Genomic DNA, 27,647 nt, shown 5'->3' with positions numbered 1-27,647 from the left:
TTAAAGGTTTTCTGGCTTTCCTAATTTTAATTTTTAAATTATGAGGGCAGGATATACCATTCTTTTATAGGTAGCTATAATATAATGGAACACAACTTTATTATATTGCTTATGTGCTTGAGTTTTTTCCGAAGCTAGATACTATACTTCAAAATGGTGCGAAAAGAACAGTTGGGATATTAAGGGAACTGTTTCTACAGTTTTCTGAGTCATATAATTGTTTATTATGTTAGCAAAAAAATTGAAACAAGGCCTTGATTTAAGATATATGCAAGTAGAGTTCCCATGTATTCTGGGCTGTGAATAAGTCCAAATGGTTTTTACTCTAAATACAAGTTCCTCTTTTGGTTTTGAAATTTGCATTCACGTTTGCATATGGGTATGCCAGAGGTCTGAAACTCTCCGCTATTCAAACAAAGATGTACTGATTAAATCCAGCCCAGGGAAAAAATCTCCAGCTGCTCTAGATATGTAATCTATGATGCCTTTGAATCCATTTACAAAAATATCATATGAGGAGGCTGGGAACCCACAGAGGTCACCTGCCTTTTTTCTCATCCATTGCCAATAGCCTTGAACTATTGAATACCAAGGCCCCCTGCAGAAGATACGTAAGAGGTCTCTGCTTAACTCTGTGAGCTTCCTTGGTATTATAAAAAGCAAGTATGTAAGGAGGAAGTCTGAAATCCTTTCTTAGGGTAAAAAGAAAGGACCACAGGATGTGGGAATTTTAGCATGGATAGAATAGACACAATGACAATGTCACAAGGTACTACTTACTTGCAGAATATGATCACACAAAGAAAACAAAGATTCACTGGGGATATATAAAGGCAAGAATCAATATTGTCAAGAACTTGAAAACAAACATATCCAGGAAATGTTGCTCCACTGAGACATATGTAATAAAGAATAATCTCTTACTGAAAGATGTTTTAGAGGTTTACCTCATTTGACCCATCTGATGACACTCAGATGGACAGGACAAATAAAACTGGTTTTTTTCATACACCTGAGAAATCAAGTCTTGCAGAGATTTATAGACTTTGGCTCATATGGTAGTAGATGCCAGCCCAATTGAGGATCTTTGTATCCCTAAAACATGTCTCCCATATAAGAGTCATTTGCCATACAAATATGCTCAACAATCAACAGAATTCAATTGCCACAAGTTGTACTGAAGATCAGTAGTAGGTGCTTTGAGGGATAAAGATGTTAGAGATGCACTCTCTTTTAAACTTGAAAAGGGAAAAGCACTTTTCATTCTTTTAACCTTAACTAAAGGCAGTGACTTGTTTTACCCAACTTTTGCATACTATAAATTAGACATGCTGCGTATATGGATGTTGGAAAATGGAATAATTTCTACTCTATTTGCACAGGTGCCAAATCATCACAATGAAAATGATGCTTTTCTTGTCTGAAAATGTGTGCAGTTATGGTTTAGTTCACTGTTGCATTTAAACCACTTCTAGTCCAATATGACAAGTGGCTTCTCATTGGAATCTGGCATAACTATTTAGAGAAGAAATTGGACTTGCTGGTAGTAGATATTATTATCACTGTATGAAAACTGGGTGCTTGCACTAAGAATGGCTTTGAAATGCAAGTTTGCCCTTCTTATGTAAATCAGGCCTGGGAGTGCTCATCTGTTTCTCCTCAGTACACACACAGCTTCTCTGCAAGGTCCAAAGAGCATGCATAGTCACCAGCTGTCTTGGCAACAAGAATTGCTGTAGAAGCCAATATAATGTATTCCGGCTTTGTTTGGATTTTTTTATTTTATTTTTTGCTTTTTTTTTAAGTATGAAAACAAAGCTAAACATAGAGATGGCCAATTAAGCTAATAGGACAGGGAATTTGATATGTAATATCCTTAAATATAATGAAATATTTGATCTACATCTAGTTTTATGAATTAGAAACATACAATGAGATTTAAATTTTTACTATATAATAATGTTTGGTTAATATTTTTCTGCTACAGTAAGACTGAAATGGTAAAAAAGAAACACAATAATATATTGAGAGAGCATTAATAAAAATAGGGCTTAGAAATATATATAAATAAAACCAAATAATAGTAACGTACTTAAAAGCTTATTTTCCTCTCATGTGAAGTAGCATGAACATGGCAGTCCAGGTACAGTATGTCAATTTTGTCTCCTCTTCCTAGCATCATTTTTGGCACCTTAATTTTTGACTTTAATCCGTCAAAGATGCCTGTGGCAACTTTGATCTTTATGACCCTGATTTTAGCAGCTGGAAAAGGAAAGATCTGATACCACACAAATCAGACCTCTTTAAAGACCTCCAAGAAGGCCCATCTATTGGCTGGCACTGGGCCTTGTGAACTCTCACTTTCATTCTCTCTTCCTGCTTCTTCACTAGCCTTTCTATCTTTTTCTTATGAATTACTACCCTATATAATTCAGTAGCTCTGTTGTTAGTGAGAAAGGGCATAGACAAATAACAATCTCAGCTACAGATATTTACATAGTCAATATTCTAAGTATTATAAACATTCTCCGAAATATTAGTGAATTAGCTATTTGAAATAAAGAAAAATATAACTGTATGATATTTGACTCTGTTAGGACTGACTTTGGGTGTTCATCATATTTCTTGTGGAGGGAATTCTCATTAACTTTGTTTTTTTTCCCTACCAAGATGGTCACATTTTGTCATGACTACATTTAGAGACTTTTACCTGAGTCCTGTGGCAGTTGTGTCCTATGAAGTTGTTTTCTTAGTTTGTAGTTTTAAAATTATGGTCACATTTTGTCATGACTACATTTAGAGACTTTTACCTGAGTCCTGTGGCAGTTGTGTCCTATGAAGTTGTTTTCTTAGTTTGTAGTTTTAAAATTATGGTCACATTTTGTCATGACTACATTTAGAGACTTTTACCTGAGTCCTGTGGCAGTTGTGTCCTATGAAGTTGTTTTCTTAGTTTGTAGTTTTAAAATTATTCCTTATTTACGTTAGCATTTATATTAATAGGGTTTATTCTGGAGTTTTTGCACACATGTCTTTATACTTTGATCTTTCTCATCCCCCTCCCATACTCTCTTCTCCCCCTCCCCCCCCCCCCCCCGCCCCTGCCTCTGGAGCTCTTCATCCTCCAAACAGTTCCCATGCTTTCACGTCACACATATTCCATTACTCTTTTTTACTCTGTCCCTAATGCCTTAAAGATACCTTTATTTATTGATTGTCTCTTCACTGTAGTGATTGTTTTATATTGCTTTGTAGATACTTTTTAATTTCATGTGATCTCATTGGGGGATTATTTTCAGTGCTTTTGCAGTCTTTTTCAGAAAGTTTTCTTCTAGAAGTTTCAAAGTTTCAGGTCTTTGATTCATTTTCTTCCCATTGAATTTTTGTGCAAGATAAGAGATAAGGGATCAAATTTTATTCTTATCAGGATATCATCATTACTATTTTTCCTTGGTAGCATGAAATATCTGGGAAGAGCAAACCTTGCTTGAGCAATTACCTCCATATGTTGGCCTGTGGATATATCTGTGGGACAGTTCATTTTTGATTTTTGTTTTGTTTTGTTTGTTTTTTTGGTTGCTAATTGATTTGGGAAAGCTCAGCCCACTGTAGGTGGTACATTCCTGGCAGGTAGGCCTAAGATGTATAAGGAAACTGAGCAAGCCAAGGGAAGCAAGCCAGTAAACATTGTTTCTCTCTGGTTTCTGCTTGATTTTTTTTTCCCGAGACGGGTTTGTTTCTCTGTGAAGTTTTGGTGCCTGTCCTGCATTTTGCTCTGTAGACTAGACTGGCCTCAAACTCACAGAGATCTGTCCAGCTCTGTCTCCCGATTGCTGGGATTAAAGGCGTGCACCACCACTGCCTGGTTCTGCTTGAGTTTTAATCATGACTTTCCCGTTACATGTAACTTAGACAAATAAAATAAACCCTTTCCTCCCCCATATTACTTTCAGCCAATATTTTAAAGCACTAACCAATATTTTAAAACACTAATATAAAGCAAATTAGGGTAGATGTCTAGTCTTTCCAAAACAATTTGGTGAAGAGACTCCTTTTTCCAATGTATGTTTTTTACACCTTTGTGAAATATTGACTGATCGTAGTTGTGAGGGCTTATTTTTGTGTTTTCTGTTCCATTCGTCTACTGTTTTTGTTATTGTAGTTCTGTCATATGGTTTGGAAATTAGGTATTGTGATGCATTGTATTCTTCTTATTGCTTTGGCTGTTTGGGATGTTTTGTGTTTCCATATGAATTTTAGAGTTTTATTTTCTTGTCCTGTGAAGAATGTCATTGAGATTTGTATGGGAAAAGTCGCTTTATGTGATACAGTCAGCTTCACAATGTTGATTCTGCCAATATGAGTCTCTCCATCCCCCTGTATCTTCTTGGGTGCCTGAAAGTTTTCATTGCAAAGTTCTTTCATTTCTTTAGTCATGTTTATTCCTATTTAATTTATTTTGTAGCAGGAATCTTAAAATGTTCTTATTAATGAAATCAAGCCTGAGGCCAGTTATTGGGGTGAACGCTGGAAGGTCAGAGACACAGAACAAGCCACAGTTTCCTCACCTCACCAGTTCCTCAGCTGGTCTGTTTCCTCAGACTGCAAGCTTCTGAGTCCTCATCCCAATGGCTCTCAGCTGAACTGTGCTGCTCCAAAACCTGAAATGCTAAACCAGCCAAATGCTTAACTAACTCTAGTTTTCACGTCTTATATATCTTTCTACTTTCTGCATCACTCCCTGGGATTAAAGGTTGGGTTTCTGGGATTAAAGGTGTGGGTCACCATGCTTAGCAGTTTCTAAAGTGGCCTTGAACACCTGGCTCTGCCTCCCAAGTGCTGGGATTAAAGGCGTGCACCACCACCGCCCAACTTCTGCTATGGCTTGCTCTGACCTGTTTTCTAGCCACCATTTCTGTCTCTGTTCTAGTGGCTGTCTGTTCTCTGACCCCAGATAAGTTTATTTCGGGGAACATAAATATTTTGGGGGAACACAATACCACATTATTTCTCATTTTGAAGGTATTGTGATTGGGGTTTTTGACCTGAATTTCTTTTTTTGTCTTATTTGTTATTGGTACATAGACAACTTACCATTTCTGTATGTTGATTGCTTCCTGCTACTTACTTGAAAATATTTATTATAAGTAAAAGTTTTCAAATGAAGTTAGTAGGGTCTTTTAAGTATAAGACTGTCATCTGCAAATAAGGAGACTTTGACGTCTTCCTTTCCGGTCCTGATCTCTATCATTTTTTTGACAACTAATTCTGTTAGGCTTGGCTTGTTCTCATTTTTTTATAGGACACTGAGTTGCATAATGAGGTTGTGTAAGAGCTTTCTGTTTTTTTTTTTTTTTATGTAAGTTCTCATAGCTATAAAATTTCCTCTTAGTGTTTGCTTAGCTATATTCTAGAGGTTTTGTGCTTTCATTTTCGTGGTATTCTGGAAATTTATTATCTTTTTTTATTTTCCTAGTTTCTTCAATGATTCACCAGTCATTCAAAAGTATACAGTTCAATCTCCAGCTAGTTGTGTAGGTCCTATAGGTTCTTTTGCTATTGATTTCAAGTTTTATTACCTTATGACCACATAATATCCAAGAAATAATTTAGATCCTTTTGTATTAGTTAAGGCTCATGACTTACAAACTGGTTCATTTGAGGAAAGATTCCATGGGCAACTGAGAAAAATGTGTGTTTTATTTTTGTTGGGTGTTCTGTAGGTCCATTTGATCTATGATATATTTCCACTCTGAAATATTTCTCTGTGTGTGTCTCTCTGTCTCTGTCTCTCCCTCTGCTATGCCCTCTCCTTTTGATGACTCCCAGGATGACTTCAAAATCATTACATGCCCATAAATCCTCTTGTTTACACCTCCCAAATGTTAGTATTTCAGGCATATGCCATCATGTCAGTAGTCAATCAGCTTGAAGATTTTGTGATGTTGTTGTTTAAGTGTCAAGGATCTTTCAGATCTTTTGTCATTAGCAGTTTTCTCATGAAATTGAGAATAGCAACAGTTTGTCATTGGTATATCTTCTTGATAAACTTTCATTTATTTATATAGACAGACTATATCTTCCAACTTGTTTTGCTTTGAAGTCTGTTTTATCAGATACTAGAAAATAGGTATGCCAATTTGTCTTTTTTCTTAAAACACAGAATCATATATTTTGTAAAATTTAACACAGAAGTGTGTTCTACCTAGTTTATGTTTATTCTGAGTTTATCAGTTATTTAATGTATACATAAAAATTCATATGTCTGCATAAACACACATATTTGCTGTCTGGGACTTAACAATCAGTTCCATAGAGCCTTTCATATACTTTGTTGGTTAAATTTTCTCTTAAGCATTTCCTTGTGCAAAGATTGATACTTAAGGGATTTGGAAAACAAATTTAAATGATTTTGTCATTTCAGATAGTAAATATGTAAAGATTTCTGCAAGAGTCAGGGCAAATGCATAAAGACATCTTTCAGCCTGGGCTACAAGGAATTCCTGTCTTAAAATATCAAGGAAGAAGGAGAAGGAAGATGGAGAACAGGAGGAGGAAGGAGAAGATAGGGAGAATGAGGAGGAGGAGGAGCACAGCAGCATGGCAGCATGAGGTAGGGAGGTCATACTTCAGTGTTTATTGTAGCATATCATTCCTAGGCACTGGAAACTACCATATTAAGTGTAGACTGGCACAAGTCATTGGCCACAATACTATCAACTTCTTTTTATTGGTAATTTCTTTGCATTTATTATTAAGAAGCATTTAAATGGTACTTCTCACCCCCAGTCCTCATCAGTCCCCATCTCTGCTGAAAATGATAAAGGACTTTGCAATTGAATTAGTGTTTGTTTCTTCCCAAATGTGCATCAGTGTAGATGTAGATTGTACAGGAACCTACATGTATTTGAGCTCTTAATGCCTGCCTGTACTTGGGTAAGCCATGTGAGCAGTACCCAGGAATGTGGCAACCAACAATCATGAACATGAATAATAATTATTGTCCTAATAACAGTCAAATCTTATTGAGTGCTTACTGTGTGCCAGGCCTGCACATTTTAAAATTGTTGTAAGAACAGGAAAGCACCCAGCACAGAGGTACCGTTGTTGCTTAGTTCTTGTAACTGCTGTGGTAGAAGCAGTCTTTTTTTTTAATTAAGAATTATTTTTCATTCATTTTACACACAATCAAAGATCCTCCTCTTCCCTTCTTCTGCCCCCCAACCTCCCCCTCCCAACCCACCTCCCATTCCTCCTCACACAAAAAAAACAAGGCCTCCCATGAGGAGGCACATCCAGTAGAGGCAATTCCAAGTCCATCCCCCTGCCTCAAGACTGCACAAGGTGTCCCATCATAGGTAGTGGACTCCAACAAGCCTGCTCATGCACCAGCAATGGATTCTGATCCTACCACCAGGGGTCCCCCCAAGCAGATCAAGCTACACAATCATCTTGCCATGTAGAGGGCCTAGTCCAGTCCCTTGCAGGCTCCACAGACATTGATCCAACTTACATGAGTTCCCATTAGTTTGGTTTGGTCATCTCTACAGGTTTCCCTATCATGATCCTGATGTACTTGCTCATGGAATCCCTCTTCTCTTTCTTTGAGTGGACTCCTAGAGCTCTGCCTAGTGTTTGGCTGTGGATCTCTGTATCTGCTTCTATAAGTCATTGGAGAAGCTCTGTGATGACAGTTATGGTATTCACCAGTCTGATCACTGGGGTAAACCAGTTCAGTTCAGGCACCCTCTCCACTATTTCTAGTACTCCAAGCTCAGGTCATCCTTGGGGATATCTGGCAACTTCCTTAGTGCTGGGGTTCTCTCTATCCCCATGATCTCTCCCTCTATCATGGTATCTTTTTCATTGCTTTCCCACTCCATCCCTGTTCCAGCTTGACCATCCCCTTCCCTTATGTTCTCATCCCCTATTCCCTACCCTCCAATGCCCACCCCTCATCCACAGTTTATCCATTGTGGATCCCATCTGTTTCTCCTTCCCAGGGCAATCCATGCATCCCTCTTTGGATCTTCCTTGTTAGATAGTTTCTCTAGAGTTGTGAGTTGTTGTCTGATTATACTTTGCTTTACATCTAGTATCCACTTATGAATGGGAACATACCATGTGTTTCCTTGTGAGTCTGGGTTACCTCACTCAGGATGATATTTTCTAGTTCTATTCATTTACCTGAAAATTTGATGATTTTATTGTTTTTCTCTGCTGAGAAGTACTCCATTGTGTATATGCACCACATTTTATTTAATCCAGTTGAGGGGCATCTAGGTTGTTTCCAGGTTCTGGCTATTATGAATAATGCTGCTATGAACATAGTTGAGCATGTGTCCTTGTGGTAGGATTTAGCATTCCTTGTGTATATGCCCAAGAGTTCTATAGCTAGGTCTTGAGGGAGATTGATTCCCAATTCCTGAGAAACCACCACACTGATTTCCAAAGTGCCTGTAAAAGTTTGCATTCCCACCAACAGTGGAGGAGTGTTCCCCTTGCTCCACATCCTCTGCAACATAATCTGTCTGCAGTGTTTTTGATTTTAACCATTATGACAGGTATAAGATGGTATCTCAGAGTCATTTTGATTTGCATTTCCCTGATGACTAAGGATGTTGAGCAATTCCTTAAATGTCTTTCAACCATTTAAAATTCTTCCTTTGAAAATTCTCTGTTAACTCTGTAGCCCATTTTTAATTGGATTGTTCATTATTTTAATGTCTAGTTTCTTGAGTTCTTTATATATTTTGGGGACCAGCCCTCCATCAGATGTGAGGCTGGTGAAAATATTTTTTCCATTCTGTAGGCTGTTGTTTTGTCTTATTTACTGTGTCCTTTGCCTTATAGAAGCATCTCAGTTTCAAGAGGTCCCATTGATTGATTGTTTCTCTCAGTGTCTGTGCTACTGGTGATATATTTAGGAAGTGATCTTCTGTGTCAATACATTCAAAACTACTTCCTATGTTCTCTTTTATCAGGTTCAGTGTAACTGGTTTTATATTGAGGGCTTTGATCCACTTGTACTTGGGTTTTGTCCATGGTGATAGATATGGATCTATTTGCAATCTTCTATATTGTTGACATGCAGTTATGCCAGCACCATTTGTTGAAGATGCTTTCTTTTGTCCACCAATTTATCTTAATGGTCATGAATTCTTTTAATCTGTTTGTCTTTTTAAAAGTCTTATTTTGGCATCAACATTAAGAGAGAGCTTTGCTATATATTGTATTCTTTGTTACAAGCTACTTACTTCTAGGACTTGAAATACAGTTCTGTACTTTTCTGGAATTTAAAGCTGCTGATTGGATATTTAATGTTAGATTTTGTAGGTTAGTTGGAAAGTTTCCTTACAGCTTAATATATTTTTGGCATTTGACTATGGTAAATTTTGTAAAGTTTCTTCTCTGCTCATGTCTATTTGGATTTCTAAATCCATTTTTTTAAAATTTGGATATCTATTTCTTTCCTCTAGATTTAGAAAATTTTGTTCTAAAACTCATCTAATAAATTCATAATGCCTTTAGTTTTATCTCAGTTCCTTCTATCCCACAGAATTCTTAGATCTTGGCTCTTGATTGTACAAAAGAGTTCTTGAACATTGTGGTTATAGTCATTTATTTTAATTTTGCTTAATGATGTTTAAGTATAGTATTTCCTTGGCTGTATCCTATATGTGTCATATGCTCTCTTCTCCTTGGTTGTCTTTTGGAAATATTTTTTGTTTTTGTTTTTTGTTTTTTGGTGCCTGTCCTGGATCTTGCTCTGTAGAATAGGCTGGCCTCGAACTCTTAGAGATCTACCTGGCTCTGCCTCCCAAGTGCTGGGATTAAAGGCATGCTCCACCACTGCCCAGCTTGGAAATGTTTTTATTAGGTTGTTTCTCCTTCCAGGTTCATTGAAATTTTCATTTCTGAATTTTCTACTTGTATTTTTTCAAAATATTTGTTTTCTTGCTGAATTTTGTCCTTTCTATTTGTTTAGATTTTTCTTTTAATTAGTATTACTGATTGCATCATTCATTTTGAATTTTTTTCTCTATATAGCCTGAATTGAAATCATTTGCTTGAGTCTATCCTCATTGAAATCACTGATCATTTTTACTAATGAACTCTGAAATTTTCATTTAGTTTTTTTTATGTATATGAGTATCTTTGATGTCAGTAGTTGAAGAGATATGTTCTTTTGTTAGAGTCACATTTTCATAGTTTATGTGTTTCTGTCTATATGCAAGGCAGACTTGAACTTGGGGGATTTATCTTTCCTACTGTTTATACTGTTGCTGGTTCTTGAGTAGAAAATATGTCTGATTTCCGCTAGGCTGTCTTCACTTTGGAAGCTTTCTTTCTTTGTTATATAAAGAGCCTTTGCTGGCCACACTCAATCTTTCAGTCTATAACCTGGGCAGATTTATATACCTTAAGATGCCCAATGTTCTAGTTTTGTCTCCAAATTGTGTTAGGCATGTGAGAAGCAATGATACAACTGAGATTTGTACCAATGTAGGACCTGTCTTCATTAGTCACACTGCTGGAGGAATTCTTGGTATCCAGGAGACCTCTGGAACTTCAGGGACATCAGGTTCTATAACTGTTTGGGCTTCCACATGTTGACATACTTACTGAACTCAGCATGAATGTTATCCAACTGCAAGGTTATTCTCAGTTCTATGATATTTACTCCCAGCAGTAGGGAAGTGAAGTTACTGCTCCTGAGACACTACATTTCCTGAGCCAAATCTCCTGAAGAATTACTTCTCCCTTTTGCTTTTTGGTCCTCCATAACTGCTTCACAAGGCTGTCTCTTGTCCTAGGCCTATGACAGATTAAATTCAAATTCCCTGCTTTTCCTCCTCAGTTCCTATGACTCCAAGATAGCTAGGTTTTAAGCAGTAGTTTCTCTCTCAATATGGTACCCAGCCATATACCCAAAGGATGCTCAATCGTACCACAAGGACACTTCCTCAACTATGTACCTAGCAGCTTTCTTTGTAATAGCCAGAACCAGGAAACAACCTAGATGCCCCTCAACTGAGGAATGGATAAAGAAAATGTTGTACATTTACCCAGTGGATTATTACTCAGTTGTTAAAAATGCGACATCATGAAATTTGCAGAAAAAATGGATAGATAGAACTAGAAAAAAATCATCCTGATAGAGGTAACCTAGAAGGAGAAAGACAAACATGATATGTAGTTATCCATAAATGGATATTAGCTGTAAAATAAAGGATAACAATGCTACAATTCACAGACCCAAAGACATTAGGTAACAAGGAGGGTTTATGGAGGAGGCAGGTGATGTCCAGATCTTCCTTGGAAAGGGGAAAAGATTTCATGAGTTAACTGAGCACAGATGGGGATGGGAACATGAACAATCAGGTTGTGGGGTGGATGGGGGGAGCCCTGAAAGAGACTACTGGAAAGGGGTAGGGGAATCAGGTGAAAATTAGGCTCAAGGGAATCTCCAAGGATGACCTCAGCTAAGACTCCAGCAATGACAGATACATAGTCTTAACTGATCATCTCCTGTGACCAGGCAGATTTCAAGTGTAGGGAGTGGGAAACCAACCCAGCCATCTAACTTTTTATTTTTTATTTTATTTTTTTAAATCGAGACAGGGTTTCTCTGTCTAGCTTTGTGTCTTTCCTGGAGCTCGCTCTGTAGACCAGGCTGGCCTCGAACTCACAAAGATCCGCCGGCCTCTGCCTCTCAAGTGCTGGGATTAAAGGTATGCCCCACCATCTGGCAAAATGTGTAGCTCAGGCTGGCCTTGAACTCGTGATCCTCCTGCATCCACCTCCTTCAGAAAATCCTACCAGAGTGTGCTACCACTTCTATCCACAGTCCATCCTGAATCTGGGATGTGCTGGGATTGGTGCCTAGCCCAACTGTCAGCAAAAAGGCTTCATCCAGCAACTGATGGAAACAGAAGAAGACCCCCCACCAAACATTAGGTGAAGTTCAAGAAATTGAAGAAGAGGAAGAGAAAGGATTATAGGAGCCAGAGGGATCACATACATCATAAGAAAACCCACAGAACCAACCAACCTAGGCCCCTAGAGGCTTACAGAGACTGAACCAACACCAGGGAGCCTGCATGGGACTGACCTAGGTACTCTGCACATGTTACGGTTGTGTCACTTGATCTCTTGTGGGACTCCTAACAGCAGGAACAGGGACTGTCTCTGAATCTTTTACTGGTTTGGGGACTCTATTCCTCATACTGGGTCACCTTGCCCAGGCTTAATACATGGGGAGGTGTTTAGTTTTACTGCAACTTGATATGCCATGTTTTGTTGATACTCGACCTGCCCTTTCCTAAACAGAAATGGAGGAGGAGTGGATTGGGGGATGGGAAGGAACAGAGAATGTGTATGTTGGGGGAGGGAACTGGGAGGAGAAACTGCAGCTAGGATGTAAAATAAATAGATAAATTTGTAAAAAGATGATGCTCAGCCTATTTTTTTTCTTTTTAAGAAATCTTCTTGCTTTTACTTAGCATAGAGCATATTAGGTTTCATTAAGAAACTTTCAAATACACTTTATTTTGTTTGATTTTCCTTTTCCCCTCTTCTCAGTTCCACTACCCATCCCTTTGTGTTCTGCTTCTGATAGCTTCCCCATTTTCATACCGCATATATGCAATGGCCCTTTCTTAGCACCCTTAATGCTTTTCATTGTGCATTCTTATGCCCTTTTTCCACTTTCACAACATATACTCCGTAAGTATAGCAAAGTACTAAATATGCATATTGTATATGAACATTAAAACTAAGATTTGCATATGAAAACAGTATATGATATATCTTTCTGAGTCTTGCTTACCTAGCTTACTTACAATAAAGTAGTTTCCAGTACTATCCATTTTATTAATTTGTGTTTTAATTTTACACATCAGCCATGGGTTCCACTGTCCTGCCCCCTCCCGCCCCTACCCTCACCTTCCCTCCAGCCCCTCCCCTCCATTCCCATCTCCTCCAGGGCCAAGACTCCCCTGAGGATTCAATTCAACCTGTAAGCCCAAGGTTCCAAAAAGCCAGCAAAGCAGAGATCTTCGGCCAGGCCTCAGGTGGAGCTCCAGGACTCCAATTGTATAGAAAGAGGACAGACTGTAAGAGTGTGAATTGTTGAGACCAAGATTGGAAAAAGCACAGGGACAAATAGCCAAACTAATGGAAACACATGAATTATGAACCAAAAGCTGTGGGGCCCCCAACTGGATCAGGCCCTCTGGATAAGTGAACCAACTGAATAGCTTGAACTGTTTGGGAGGCATCCAGGCTGTGGGACCAGGACCTGTCTTAGTGCATGAGCTGGCAAATGCCTGATATTAATTTTTTTTCCTTACAGCTGAATAAAATTCCACTGTGTGTATATTGCATGCATTCTTTTTAGAAGTATTTTTATTCTTTGAGAATTTCATGCAATATATTTTGAATATATTCATCCCACCCTTCTCCCCCTCCTCCCATAATCATCCTCTTCATTCTTTCCCCTTTTACTACCCAAATTTGAGATTTCCTTTTTTCCCCCTCTTTCCCCATTGAATTCACTCTGTATTGTCTAGCTAGTCACTGGTGTGTGGTTAACCTACAAGGAGTTACATCATTAAAGAAAGCTGAGTCTCCTTCTCCTATCAGCTGTCAAATTTTAATAGTTCCTCACCTTGTAGTGAGATTTAATGCCAACTCTGCTTCCCAAATCCTCAGATTTTTCTTTAGCTTGGGTTTTTGCAGGTCTTGTGAATACACTTCCAGTCGCTGTGAGTTCATATGCAGCTGCCCTGTTACATCCAGAAAACACAATTTCCTTGATTGTCTACTACCTCTGGCTCCTTTTTTTATATTTTAATCTTTTCATACACCATATTTTGATCATATTCCTTCCCCTCCTCCAGGTTCTTACTGATCCTCCCCACTTCCCTACTCATCCAACTTCACGTTCTTTCTCTCTCAAAACAAGCAAACACACACACACACACACACACACACACACACACACACACACACACACACACACAAAATCAAAACAACATAACAATGGGGAAATAAAAGGAGTCCATTTGTGTTAGCCAAGTACTACTGGCCTGCCCTGGAGTATAGGTGATATACCCAGTGACACAGCATTGGAGAAAATAAATTCTCCCATTTGCAGCAGGAATCAGTTCTTGGTTCCGGGTGGAGCTTTGTGTCCACCTTTCTCAAGATGTGCTTTGTCCTGTTTGAACCTGTGCCAGTCTTATATATGCTGTCAAATTCAGTGAGTTCATGTGTACCAACTTTGTGAATTTTATCTGGAAGAATCTGTTTCCTTGATGTCACCCACTACCTCTTGCTCTTACAATCTTTTTAATTACACAGGGATACTTTGCTCAGCTCTTACAATCTTCTATGAGGATATCTGAACCTTGAGGGGAGGAGGGTGATGAGTCTGTCCCATTAAAGATGGAGCATGCTCCAGTGTCTTGTTTTCTGCATGTGAACCAATCCTGGATCTCTGTGTTAATTGCCATCTACTGAAAGGAAAAGCTTCTCTAATGGGGTTGAGAGATTACCTGATATTTGGATATAGCAGTGAGTCATTATACACTCATCTGTTGATAAGTAATAGGCATTTAGGCTAGTTCAATTTCTTTGCTATTGTAAATACTGAAGCTATACAAATGGAAGTGCAAATATCTTTTTTTTTTTTTCTGGCTCACACAGGGGCAATTTTTTATTCACTATCTCCTTCTGCTTTCTCAGACTCTACATTGTTTCCTGTCCTTTTGTGACCCAACTGAAGATTGTGGTCATCTAAATGTGAACATGGACTTTGAGTGGCAAGTCAAGTGCTGAGTGTCCCTTTGAGATCTTTAATGATTCACTATTTATACATGTTCAGAAATTCATAATGGCAGAACCAAGGATAAGAATTGGCTATAAATTAAAATTCTGTAATTGTCTGCGGTTGTACATGCTCAAGAAATTATTGGCTAGACTTATGACTTTCGGCATTTTTTTTTTTTTTATTCATGGCGGGTGATCATGCCTTAGAAGGTTTTTATCAGGCTATTAGATTGTTGTTTCGGCTTCACAAGAAGAATATAAAACTATTGGGTTCATAGTCTACTCAACATTAGAAATAAAATTAATTTTTAAGACCCACAAAAAGCTATCTTCTGACTTTCTGAATTGATTTTTAGAATACTGTCTTTAAACACCACTTCATAAATCAGGAGAAAGAACACAGAGTAAACATTGCTTTGCATCTTTGTGGATGTTCCTGTCATTGGCAATTAGAACTTATCTCTTACAAGAATACACTGTTGCAAGCTGGTAAGCATTAAGAAAAGAAAGAATCAATAAAAATTCATTTTCCCAAAGCTCACCTTCAACATATATGTGGCATAATTTGTATCCATTTCTTAAAGCATTCTGGAGCATACTTAATATGTTTTCCTGGAATATGAGATGCTATTTCTGAATGACTGCTTCTTTCCAAGAATGGAATGAGGCAACATGGTACATATCTGGCTTTAACAGAGATGAGTAAAGCATTCATTCCATTGAGTTAACTTATTCGTTCCTTGTTAACTTTTGTGATGTTGTGGTAGCTCTTGGACAGTAAGGCAAAAAACAAAACAAAAAACAACAAAATCCCATGGTGTTTCAGGGAGGATATTGTCATTAAAATTGGATGTTATGCCATCATGGATATGGATGTAGATAATCATCAGACATTCTGCTAGTTAACATTTTCACTTCTGAGTTCAACTAACCTCTGTTGCGATAACTCCCAGAGATGCAGGAATTTATGATGCTGAAGATTGTCTGTTCTAGTCACCAACTGTGTAAATGTTGTGCCCTATATTTATGTAATGTACAACTTATAAAACTCCATGTAGTGATTCCTTTGACAATATTCTACAAGTCTCTTGAAATGCAAAATAACTATGGGAATTAGAGCTCTCTAAATTGCTGTAATTCTAATTATTAGCCATGTTTTTCTCACATGAAATGTTGTGAGAAAAGTTAATGTCCAGAAATTAGAATTATTTTCATTCTTTAGTTCTGTTGAATTTTTATATACATAATAGTAGGAATAGGAAGCAAAACACTGAAAAGAATGATCTATAAAGATTTAAAATATTTTCTCTTTCTCCACGTAGTTTATCTAGTATTTCTAATGATTTTTGCAGACAAGGTTTAAAATGCCAAATTTTAAGTATTAGCTGGGAAAAACAGGTGAGAGTCACTGAAAAGTAGGTTATTATCATATTAATATGGTCTCTGAAGCCAGGCATAATATTGTGCCTTTAATCCAAGCATTCAGGAGGCAGACGTAAGTGGATCTCTGTGAGGTCATGGCCAGCCTAGTCTTACAAATACATTTTCAGGCCAGCTAGGGATACATAGCAAGACCTTGTTAAAAATTAGAATTGTTTCTGAATTGACATACATTGAAAACCAATGCTGAGGGACAAAAAGAAGTTACCAAAAACAATATGAATGTATGATTTGCTTTAATACTTTAATGGTATGCATTTGTCATCAGCAATATTTTAGTGATTTCATTCAATATAAAACATAATAATTTTTATAAGTCATTAGTACCTAGTACAATATATTCTCAGCATAAACACTGAAATTTTTATTTTTAAATAAGAAGTGTGAATGTACTTATACATCCACACACCAGGATTCTGTTGACCATGTTATATTGCTAAAAGAATAGTGCAATTATCCTCCTTCCATATTATTTTACCCTGGCATCTTGATATATTTCTGATATTGTGGTTTTGTAAATTAATAAAAAATATAATTCAACTTGAAAATGTTACGGGCAATAACACTCTTTCATTTGCCCACTTATCATTTTTAATAAATAAATAGCATAGAATTTGAAGTGTGAATTTTAATTCACAATACTCATTATATTACTAATTGTTCTAGAAATTCAGGTCTTGGTTATCATGTTTTATTTTACAATGGTTCCATTGAGATTTTTTTCTTAAGGTGCAAGAAACCCATTTGTTGATTAGATTATATGTCTCAGAGTCAAAAATTCTCTTTGTTTTTTCTATATACAGTGTGGGAAAAGATCTGCAGAGGTACCTTCTTGCTCAGTGCATTTTGGGCATCCAGAGGAGGAAAAGGTCAAGTGGAACAAACATGCTGCTCATGGTTTAGTTGGCTGAGGGATATGTGCAAGTTATCTAGGAATTTCCTTTCATCTTCTTCTCCTAAACTCTTTCCCACCATTTTACTGAAACTGAAGTAATTGTTCATTATTATTTGCCATATTTTGTATAGAGCTCTGCTGAGATTACCACACATAGAATAGAAAAGGCTGTACCAAAACTAGTCAGGCAGACTCCCACTGTGGAGGCTGAGGTGTCATTTCCTGCGACTAAAAGGTCACTGCTCTTCTTATTTATTCTGGCCCAGCAGGCTGCTCTGCAGGTCACCAGGCAAATGCAGTTTTCCCTCTTAGATCCAGTCTCAGTATAGTCATAAATGACACTCTAAAACTGGTGTGTCACACATAATTGCCTGTGTCAGTTGCCAATTGATTTTGTGGGTGACTAGTCAGCTTCTTTGATTGGGGTGTAGAGTAAATGCTATCAAGGTTACTGCCTGATTTCTCCTTTGTGGTTGTATATTGGATAGTGATCAGGCTTGGGTTGTCAGATTCAAGGACAAGAGTGGGATACAGTATGGCAGGAAAATACAATTATCTATGTTGGTTTTTGTTAAACCAAGTACGCAGAACATTGCAATAGGGAATCTGGAAAGAGAGAGATGAAGTCCAATACAATACATGTTTCTAGCCCTTGGCTGATTTTGTTTTAGGAATAACCAAAGGAAGCAGAATGAAAGTCAGTATGAGGGCCTCGTAGAGGTTCCAGGCTGTGAGTATGATTGGCAAAACAGGGATAAGAGAAAATATACAGTTATAATGAATAGGATACCAATATGGAAACTTGATATATAAAGTGAATCAAAATTTCCAGACCTCATCCTGGTATCATAGTTGAACTTGTGCTGCTATAATACTTTTTTATACCCAAGACTTTGGAAAGTCCTCAATAGCTTTCATGTGGCCATTAGTGAGTGATGGAACTTTTGGGGAATTAGGATAGATCCTATAGACCTGGAGTGATGGAGTTGCAAATAAGTGTTCTTAAGGCATAGAGAAAGGCAAGATGGATACACATGTGACCTTCAGCAATTTATAAATGTGAATTCACTACAGACCATTTTTACCCTAGAATTTCTCATTTAGCTGTCTGACACTGGACAGTTTGCACTTCTAATACAGTCACAAATGATGTGGATTACCCGGATGTTCTGTTGTGAATTGCTTAAGTAGATTGATATCATCTCCTCATTAGTAGAACAAGAGAAGAGTTGCTACTAGATTCTACTGAAAAGCAGATTCACTCATGTTTTTTTTTTTTAATCTCTTTCTAACTAAATGGCCCATAGAATAATAGTAAATGAATAAACCTGAAATACAGAAGATATTCTCAAATTTCTCAAAGGAATATTCATAAGCCATCAATAAAAGAGAAGGTAGAAAGAATTGTAAAAGGTAGAAGAAACTTTTATTCCAAATCTCACAAATGAACATTTTAACAGGTACATGCATTACTTTTTGAAAACTAAAAATAAATAAAACCCCAAATTCCTTGACCCTTGAAAGGTGCTGTAGCTTTAACAAAACATTCATGATGAACACATTTTTATTATCAATGTTTTCATTAAGAAATTTTTGGCTGAAATATCTGCCCTTCTACAAAATAATCTTTTTCATATCAGCAACAACAGACTTTTTCCCAGCTAAATTAACCCCAGATGGTCAGAAGTATAGGAAATTATGAGTCAAGAGAGGTACTTTCTTTTTATCCCATACAAAACAGGCTAAGGATTTAGTATAATTTTGAGAACTCAAAAAATACAAATACAGATGTGAAAAATATTCCAATATTGAGTGCTAGCACTTAAAGGTCACTTTGTAAGTCAATTAACTTGATTTTTTTAAAAAAATATAATAGATAAGGGAATTCATCAAATCAAGAGGAAATTGTGCATATTCTGATAGATGAACATATTGCTCAGGAACTAGCATGGCTTTATAATAAATAGCATTGTCAGATATGATTTTATTCTGTTTCAGGAATGTATTTGATAAATGATAGGTAATTATTACTGCATTTGATTGAAGGATAGATCATAGATATGGGGGTTACTAATTGGCCATAAACTGGCACCTATTTTTCCGAAGATTATATCTCAGACTCATTAATAAACCACTATCCTCAACCTCTAGAGAAACTGAAATTCATTACTGGGAAGTTTGGGATTGAATGGCTTGATTCCTTGTTTGTGATAAAGCAAAGAGTATTCCATAAGAGAACAAGTTCAAACTGAGCAAAGAATGAAGATAAGCAGAAACCTTAAAGTTTATAGTTTTATTCATTGAACAATTCAGCTATAATAGACTCTGACCAGTTTAACTTATTTATACAATGAATTGATGACAGTGGCACATGTATGGACAAATATCAGAATATTGGAGAAACAACTAGAAAATGATGGTGAAGGAAGGAGTAAAATAGGCACAAAGTAAGTAGAGCAGAGGATATGTCCAGATGCAAGAAAAAGAAGGATACCTGGATTCTACAAGTCATAAACTAACCACATACAAGGAGGTTGCCATCCCACTCACTGTGTGCTTAGGTGAGTGTCATGCTGGGGAGATGGTAGGGTAGATAAAGTGCCTGGCTGACAAGTATGAAGACCTGAATTTGGATCCCCTGAACTTACATAAAAAGGTAGGTATTACAGCATAGTCTATACCCTTGGTGTTGCTAGGATAGAAAGAGACATATCCCTAGGACTTGCTGGCAAGTTAGTCTTGCCAAAGAGATACAGTGATATGTTCTGTCTCAAATGATAATATGGAGAACCTTAGAGGAATACATATAAGTTAACCTCTCACTTGCCCCCACGAGCGTGTGTGCGCACACACGCGCACACACACACACAGAAAGAGAGAGAGAGAGAGAGAGAGAGAGAGAGAGAGAGAGAGAGAGAACTTAGTATTCTTTAGAAAAAGTAAGACTTGTGAGGAGAAGATAAAAAAGTGAACTTCATTAGGATAAATGGAACAAAACCTGAAGATGATTGAAAAATTATCTTTAGGAACATGGACTGTTCCAAGGATCATGGACCTCTTTTCTTACTGAGGACAAATAGGAAGAAATAGCTATGGTTTAGGAAGATGCCCCTATTGTTAGTGCTGACATACAATAGATGATAATTGGGCCTCTTCTAATATTTGAATGATAAAGCAGACAATATTCTTTACCACAATGAATTAAGACAAGATGGCTCAGTGTGAAAAGTCAATTATTGTCAAAACCTGAAGACTCGAGTTTGACCCTGGGGAGCTCTTGGAGGGATGTGATGGTGCACATTTTTCATTCATTTTGGCACTCTTATATAGGATGAAATGTGAAGCAAATGGGAGACTTGCCTGGAATCTCATAGGCAGCTATCCTGTAGTATTCAACATGGCAGAAATAGCAAGAGAGCTTCTGACTTTAAAAATAAGGAAGATGGACTGGAGGCATGGCTCAGCAATTAAGAGTGCTTACTGCTCTTCCAGAGAACCCAGAACCCACAGTAGGCAAATCACAACCACATATGATTCGAGATCCAGGAAATCTAACAGTCTTTCTGGCCTCTGGTGGCCACTACACTCATATGCACATTCCCCCAACACAGACAAACATACATACAAATACTTAAAAATAAAAGGTCAAAGGAGAGAAACCACCTCCTGAAAGTTGTCCTTTACTTCCATTTGTGCACAGTGTTCTATGTGCTCCCAATACTCTGACATGAACACATGCATAAGAATAAGAACAATGATAAAAGGAAAAAAATAAGAACAGTAACAGAAATGAATATTTCCATTTGACTGTGAAGGCAGGTGGAAACTTACATCCCAACCCAGAACAATTAGAGAACAAAATTTCCTTCTTAGTTACTTTGTTCTGTTCAAGTCTTGAATTGCTCAGATGAGGACTAATCAGATTAATAATGGTCTCTAGTTACTCAAATACCACACTAAGACAGGCTAAGAACTGAAAATAGCACTTGAGATTTGTACTAGGAAATATTGGAAATGATTGAATCAAAATCAACACAATAATTCTTCATAAAATACCTTTGAAATATAAAGTTAATGACAAATGCATATAATGGTGTCACAAAACAGATCAAATTATTTTCTGGCTCAGCATAAGGATTTTGAAGTGATATACAGGAACAGATTAGTACAAACATCAAGTCAATAACCTCAAAAATGAATAACAGAGAATGTTATAAAATCAATCATGACATTAAGTGTGAATAAGAAAAGTCAGCAGCTTTATTAAATACAAAATCAAAATAAGTAATAAAAGATTAACTTGAACTTACAAACCAAAGTAGTTGGGTCATCTAATGTCTATCAAGATGGAATGAGACTCAGAGTTGTTATTTTGGTATTAGGGAAAGCAAAATTTAAAAGCAAATTAACTATTATAGTCAAAGATAAATTTAGTCATCACAATCAAATCATTTAATTCATAGCAGCCATGGTGCTACAAGCCTCCACACAAAGCATTTTCTACTTATACGGAAAAATGTTTCTTATCAGAGTGTGTCTGCTCACATTTCACTTTGTTCTGTCAGACTTTTCAGCTTCTTTCCTGATACTTGAAAGTATACCCACAAATTCACCTCACCATGGTATTACTTCTTTAGTATAATCCTTTTTATCTTATCTCAGGAAATATTGGTCTTTCTGCTTACTCCCAGAGCAACACACACTAAGAAAAAATTCATGCACTGGAATTATGTGATTCAATAATGTACAAAGGAAAGAGAAACAAACTTTATCTTTGGTAGAATAATATATTTTCTTAAGTCTACATAAAAATTTTATAACAAATATTCACATATGTAGGCATTATGCTGGCTTTTTAAGGGTAGTAAATATCTTTAAAGTCATAGAATAGTTTAGCTACATGGAAAAAAAGTATACTCTGAATAATTCCTGGATCAGTGAGAAAATTTAATATGGTAGTAGTAATAAAAAATGAAAATGCAAACATCAAATTAAAGTTTCAGTGAAAATATTAAATAAATTTTGTTTTTTTCTAAATATGCTTAGCAATAGAAAATAAGTAATATTAAAAAGGAACCATTTCAGCCTGTGTCAGTGAAATGAAAAATGGGAAACTTTGTAGAGAAGGAGATGATGAACTCAGTTTGTAACATACTGAGCTCCATGAGCCAGTTGGACGTCCATTTTGCAGATGTCTGGTGGGGAATTAATTCACTCATTTATACATGAGCTAGTTTTTGAAAGCCATTTTGTGTCAGACATTGAATACAAAATAGTCTTTGTCTTCAAAAATATTATTATGTAATGTGGGAAGGAAACAATGGAAAAGCATAAACAATGCGGTACTAAAAATGCCACTATGTTATACAGGTCTCCAGCTTGTGGTGGTGAATAGTGAGATCAACTTGCAGAACAGTGTAGGGCCGATGGGAATTTATTTGGCTTTAGGAATGGCCTTGACATCTGTTAATCATTAGTCTAATGTGTAGTGGCTGCAGAAGCTGTGGTAAATGAGTCTATTAGAAACACCCAAATTAGACAATCTGTGGTGAACAAGAGGAGATTTTACAATTGAGTTGTTTATCTTGATATTAGCAGATCTCCAGCTATTAGCTCATGGATTGGGAATAGGATATAACACTGGGTAAGGGTGACTGTCACTGCTAGGAAAATTTCTGAATTTCTGAATTTGGATTCATCCAAGTCAGACTCTGGGAAGAGTAGTTATACAATAAGTTTATTTATAAAATAATGTATATAATATGGAAATGGTGTATTCTATAATGATTTCACAGATTTTATATACATACAATTTGCACCTGGTGGTTGTTGTCTATAGATCTGAATGTAATGAATTTGATTGTATTATTATATTTCTCTGTTTCAAATTTTATGTTTTAGTCAATTGTGTCAATGAAGTATATGTTTTATCTATATTTGTCATGAATTACTTAGTAGTTTCTTTGGTTAATATGTTAGGGAAGTATAAGCAGAAAGTTATGTTCTTTTTAAAAAGTTATCATATATATACACATTTAGAGTGTCTATTTTCTGCACTGTCTTTAGCCATTATTTCTGTCAGGATTAATGAGGATTGTTTCGAATGTCAGCCCCTGAAAAATCTCTCTTCTAAAGGTGATAACCGTATATTCTATAGTCACTTCTCAGTTTTAAATGCAATCTCTGTATATTTGGATTTCAGCCAAATTAATAGATTTTTTTGGTATCTGTTGAGTAAAATTATGGGATTCTTTACATTGAATATGTGACAGACTATGAAGAGAAAATAATGAATGACTGGGTTCATTAATGGTTTTATTCAGATAAGTGTTTGGTGACATTTGTTGGCAACCTTGATGGAAATACAGCAGTGAATAAAACAGACAGACTCCTCATTCTCATCAAGCATAATTATCATTAAGATAATGGCCAAAATGGAAAGCAACATTAACTTATAACATACTCTTGATGCTAAAATTATGTTTACGAATTTGAATATATGCCACAGAAAAAGGGATTATCCTTTCTTGGGGCTTATAAGACATTTAAAGGATAGCATAATGTAATGAATTGGTTTTACTTTTTACCAGATGTTGTTATATGGACAAAATTTACTCTTTGGCTGTGAAGCTCATCTACATTTCTTCTAAGAATTTTTCCCTCGTTTTTTTTTTTTCTTTAATCAGGTTGTATCGCACATTGTAAGGAACTCTGTAGCTTATGAATTACTGAACTAAGGGGAAAATGGAAGGGAAGTACCTAGGCCTTTTGGTTATCCAGCTAATAAGATTCAAAAATGAGAGGTCTTGCACTAGTAGATGTTTTGGGGCTAGATTTTAACCACTCCCACTTCTCAATACTATCACTCTAAATGTGTTAACAAATTGACAGATAAGTGGGAAGCTGCTGCTCAGAGATTCTGGGCATTGTAAATGTAAATATGGTGTTTGTTGAGGTTTCATTTTGATATTCTTTTCTAATCATAAGCAAATTACATGGAAGGAGTTACCTGGTGTGGGTGCCAAGCTTTAAGATCGATTCATGAATACAGATTTAGAGATTTAACACTGACATATGAAAGACATTCTGAAAATGCACTGAACTTTAGACCTTTAACTTTAAACTTATTTTGGTATTTAAACTTATTTGGTATTTGTAATTCAGTACATATGGAATTTATTATAGGATATAATAAAGCACTATGGGAGAATGTAGAAAAACATGTACAATTAAGATGATACATATAACTTTAGGGGAGGTGGCAATTCATAAGCTGTTTTATGGATAGCATAATCTAATGGCATCATAGAATAAGATTTAAATCAGAACTTTATACTTTTGCGCTCATAGTGGCTGATATGGTACTAATAGAATTAATAATCCCAATAGAAACTAAAAAACTACAAAATGGAGTAGTAGCAGATGGCCTCAGTGGATTTAACAACTATTAAAGTTTAAGAAGCATTCTAAATAGGCAATTATGAGAACTGAATAATGCTGAATGGAAGAGTTCTGAAACATAGTCTTCTCAATATACTTAACCTATTATGTGGTTCTTGTCATGGCTGATTTAAATCGGTGTAAGTTTTGGTACTTTATTTTATTTTTGTGAATCATTTAAGTTTATAAAGTGGATTTTTTCTGCTGTATCTATCACAATGAGGCATTGGCATAGGAGATAATATGGTACCTTGTCATATGCATCTACAGCTTATAAGATTTAAATATGTAAAAGATGAAAGTAACTGAATCATGGGAGAAAAGATCTGATCATGAAAGCTGAAAATGGTAGGCATTCATTAACATAACCTCATCACAAACTTCAAATGATGTACTGCACTAAATACGACATATGCTGAAATAAATTTCAGTGGAAATAAAGAATTAATATGAAAGGATATGAAATATGAGGTAATGACATATATTTCCATGGTATTCTGGGAGGAAATGTATCATTTACTATTGAAGAAATTTGTATTTTAGTTATAAATCAATTTAAATGTGTCAATTTAGCTTTGGCCATTCAATTGTAATATAGCAAATACTAAAGATTTCATTAAATTCTCTATTAATATGTTAATAAATTGATATGAACATCCAGTTTACCTATGAAGAAATCTTCCCATGAGAAAAGTTCTGCTTCATTTCTTTTTGCAATGCACATGAAATAATTTGTGAATATTACTTATATGCATAAAAAGCACAATAAAGAAAGAAAATTGCTGATATAGCTAATGTTAGTCAAAGATTGAAAAATATCCTCTTTTTAAATTATAGTTATGGTGCAGTTCCCAATATCTTCATTTGGGGTGGTGGTTAGGAAGTTACTTGATGATAAATAATATAAATATTAATTGGTTCATGATTGAAGTGGCAACATTTTTACTTTTTAAGCACTTTAGAAAGTCGCAATATGTCTGGTGAATGATGGTGTCTGAGCTTTGACTAAGTACAGTGGGCATTAATACCTATAGATCATATTGAATTTTTTACTTGTAGCACTTAGCAGTGCATTACAAAACTCATGAGACTTTGACCTGGTGTATATACTATGGAGAACATATTCAAATGGAAAAAGACCTCAAAAATAAATTATATGAAAGTTTTCTAAGACTCTTTAAATCTAGGATGCTTCCAATCAGAGATGGTGTACAAACATTAAAATTACAGACATATTGAGAACATTGATCCATAGAAATATGTTTGCCATCTAAGGCAAAATACCTAAAACTGTATGAACTTAATTAAAAATGAGTGAAATAGAATATATATATATATATATATATATATATATAATATGAGAAGTTTTTGAAGTTATGGAAATAAAATAAAATACAATGCTCATAAGAAATTTTATGTTAAGTCATTTGTTTTCATAAAAATGCATCTTACCAGATAGCTCCAGGGAAGCAAGACTACTTCATCTTCTATATCCATACAGATACTTCTTTATTTGATCTTAAAAATCTGTTTCTCTGGAGAACAGCTAGTCAATTTAGAAACTAATAGAGAAGCAAATTTCAAAACCGAAATGTGTTGCGAAATGCTATGTTCTGCTAATAAAATTTAACTCTCTATTTTCTTTTATTTCAGACTCAGGAGAAATCTGAAATAATTTTTGATTAAATAATATTGAGCTTTATTTTTTCATCCAAGTAGTTAAGACTAAAAGTTATATGTCTCTAAATTTTATATTTAGGTCTGAGGTAAATAAAAGAAATTTTCAACCCCCCTCACCTCACACTTTGCAGTTTAACTATCATAATTTAGATTCTATTATATTCTTGAGATTTGTCAGCAGTGAACATTTCTGTGTCAGAAATACCTTATGTCAAAGATAATTTGATTGGAGTAACTCTAAAAAACGCTGATAATAAATATGCAAATTAATAAGATGTGATGATTTATCCAGAAGGCTGTTATTTAAGGGGGTCAACGGTCTACAGGTAGTTGAAAATAAGATGAATCACTTGCTCATATCATGGGAGTGCATTTCAAAGTAAGATTTTAACAGTACTAATGTTTACAGAAAGATACTCTTTTCTTTTTCATTTATATATATTTTGCTTTACAATTTTCCATACAATATATTTTGATCATATACTTATTTTCTCTCATCTCCTCCCAGATCCTCCCTATCTCCCTACTCACCAAGTTTCATGAAAGATGCTCAATGGACGATATATTCTGGTGTTCAGTAGACAATGTTCATTTGCTTCCAAGGTACACATACATATTCATGTATACATGTGTATATATTTGTTTACAAATACACACTTCAGATAGAGTACCAGGGAATATTTAGTACACATCAAAATCCTACTAGAATGGAAATTAAGTGGAATGTTTTATTTGGATTGAAGCATTCTCATGGGCAACTCCATATTGGGGTATATGGCTTCCTGAAATTTCCTGTCTGAATTAAGTTTCTTGAACCATGTGCTACTATGTTTGCCCATCAGATGGTAAACTTCTGGAGAGCAAGAATGCTTATATCTGTATTCATATTTCTTATAGCACTTAATGCTTACCTAAAAAATACTAACATTTACATACAGTTCAAATAATTACTATCATAAGTGAGGGACTTTTTGAAAATTGTACGGTTTTTTTATACATATTATGAATAAAAACAGTTTCCCTTTAAAAACCTTGAAATATTATTTAATACTACCAGCCACTGAGTTGAAATGTATTTTAAGAATTACTATTTAGTTTAGCTCAGTTTTCACACTAAAGAATTTTGCAGTGCTCATCTCTTCTCTATAAACTGGAAAATTCATTCAACAGCTAAAGGCAATAGCTTGCATGTCACTTTTGATAAACTATTTCCCACATCCTAATTGCCTACTTAGTATCTTGTTGAATGAATAAATTGAAATTTTACACCATCAAAAGGACATTATGAAAATATTATAAAAAATGAATGCATTGTATATCACATGTATGTCATGTATGACATAATATATACATATTG

This window comes from Onychomys torridus, chromosome X (assembly GCF_903995425.1).
Source record: "Onychomys torridus chromosome X, mOncTor1.1, whole genome shotgun sequence".
Classification (NCBI taxonomy): Eukaryota; Metazoa; Chordata; class Mammalia; order Rodentia; family Cricetidae; genus Onychomys; species Onychomys torridus.
Note: the sequence above shows the minus strand (reverse complement) of the source record.